The 1,855-nt window shown below is 35.0% G+C and overlaps 1 non-coding gene across 1 annotated transcript; it reads right to left on the reverse strand.

Annotated features, from left to right (window-relative positions):
- Window positions 1–355: 355 nt before the first annotated feature.
- Window positions 356–462, reverse strand: LOC113687506 (small nucleolar RNA R71). Its single transcript, XR_003447770.1, has one exon. It is a non-coding gene; the product is annotated as a small nucleolar RNA R71 (small nucleolar RNA).
- Between the last annotated feature and the right edge of the window lie 1,393 nt (window positions 463–1,855).

Consider the following 1,855-nt stretch of genomic DNA (forward strand, 5'->3'; position numbering starts at 1 on the left):
ACGAGATTTTGTTTTACCGGGAACACAAGGTTCTCAAACTAGCATTGCAAGGCCAACGGTAAATGCTAATAAATTTGAAATTAGACCATCACTGATTCAAATGGTACAACAATCTCAATATGGAGGTAATGCTACCGAAGACCTAGATTCTCACTTGTCAACATTTTTTGAAATCTGTGATACAATTAAGTTTAATGGTGTTAGTGATGATGCAATTAAATTTCGATTGTTTCCATTTTCGTTAAGGGACAAGGCTAAGATTTGGTTACAATCTCATTCTCCAAATACTTTTACTATTTGGGCTGAATTAGCTAAGCCTTTTTTAAATAAATTCTTTGCACCTGGAAAAACTGCTAAGTTTAGAATGGATATAACTAGTTTCTCTCAACAAGAAGAAGAGACATTGTATGAAGTTTGGGAGCGCTATCAGGAATTGCAATGAAGATGTCCTCATCATGGTTTACCAGATTGGCTAGTAGTCCAAACATTCTACAATGGTCTCATATATCCAACAAAGACGCATGTAGATGCAGCAGCGGGAGGAGCATTGATGAGAAAGACAGTCGAAGAAGCTCAACAATTGATTGAAGAGATGGCTGCTAACAACTACCAATGGGCAAACGAACGAGGTAATACAAGGAGAACCGCAACTATCAATGGGCAAACGAACGAGTTATGAACATTGCGACTATTTTGAGAATGCCCAACTTTGAAATTTCTTTTATAATTGATAAGAGAATATTTAATGTACATTTTGTACAAGTTTGGCAAGAACTTTTGGTATGTTTTGAGAAGATTAAAGTCATATTTGAACTCTTTTGGTGATAATTGCTTAAATATTGTTGAAGTGTTCAAAACTTGATAAATGAATGGATTAATGTGTTAATTTTGTGAAATTATGAAGGATATTAATGTATGAAATTCATGCACGAAATGAAAGAAATGTAAGGATCGTCCAGAGGATAAAGTATACAAGAAATTAGAAGCAAACATGAAGAGAAAAGAGAAGAAGTAAAAAATTGAAAATTCATTAGCACGGATCCGATCTCAGATCCGTGTGAGTAAAGGGCGATCCGAGCCCTCGTCTGTACTTCTGGAGCAGTGTATCCGATGACAAATGATCTGAGCTCGGATCGAACTTCACCACTCGGATCCGAGGCTCGGATCTGCCTCTCTCTTCAGCAAGTGGCACAGCCATTTTTTCTCACTTTTCACACAACTTTTCAGCTATTTGGAGTGAGTGAATTCGGTGGCAAATGCTTCTGTAACAAAAGGGAAGACAAAATGAGTTAAAGAAAGTCAAAACAATATTTCTTTTAACTTTCTTTACAAAATCTGAGTTGTTGGAATCATGAAGAAGAAAAAAAGGTGTCTTTCTACCACCTTTTATGCAAAGACAAAAGAGAGAAGCAGAAGACCTTACGTAGCTAGTTTTTTCTTCTTGTAACTAGTTTTCTCTCTAACTAGGAGTTCTTGAGAAGCATTTGGAGCTTTCATTTGTAATCATCTTGTACAAGAACATAGCAGAAATTGGAGGGTTTCACCATCAATTGGCTAAGTTTTCTTTTATCTTTCTTGTACTTGTACTTTATGATATTTTGCATTAATAAACTTGTGAGTTTGATTGTTAAATCATTCACGAGTAGCTAAACTTCTTTATCTAGGGAGTAGATGAAACTTATGGCTAAATAATATGAATTGAATGTGATTTACACTTGTTATATCTTGTATTAACTTGTCTATTTGTGCATGTAGTAATTACTTGTTATTGCTTGATCACCAATAGCATGTTATAGTTGTTATTGTTCAATGTGAATTGGTAGTAACAATGGAAACACATGAGTAGAGCTTAAGT

Source organism: Coffea arabica, chromosome 1c, assembly GCF_036785885.1.
Source record: "Coffea arabica cultivar ET-39 chromosome 1c, Coffea Arabica ET-39 HiFi, whole genome shotgun sequence".
NCBI classification, from domain to species: Eukaryota; Viridiplantae; Streptophyta; class Magnoliopsida; order Gentianales; family Rubiaceae; genus Coffea; species Coffea arabica.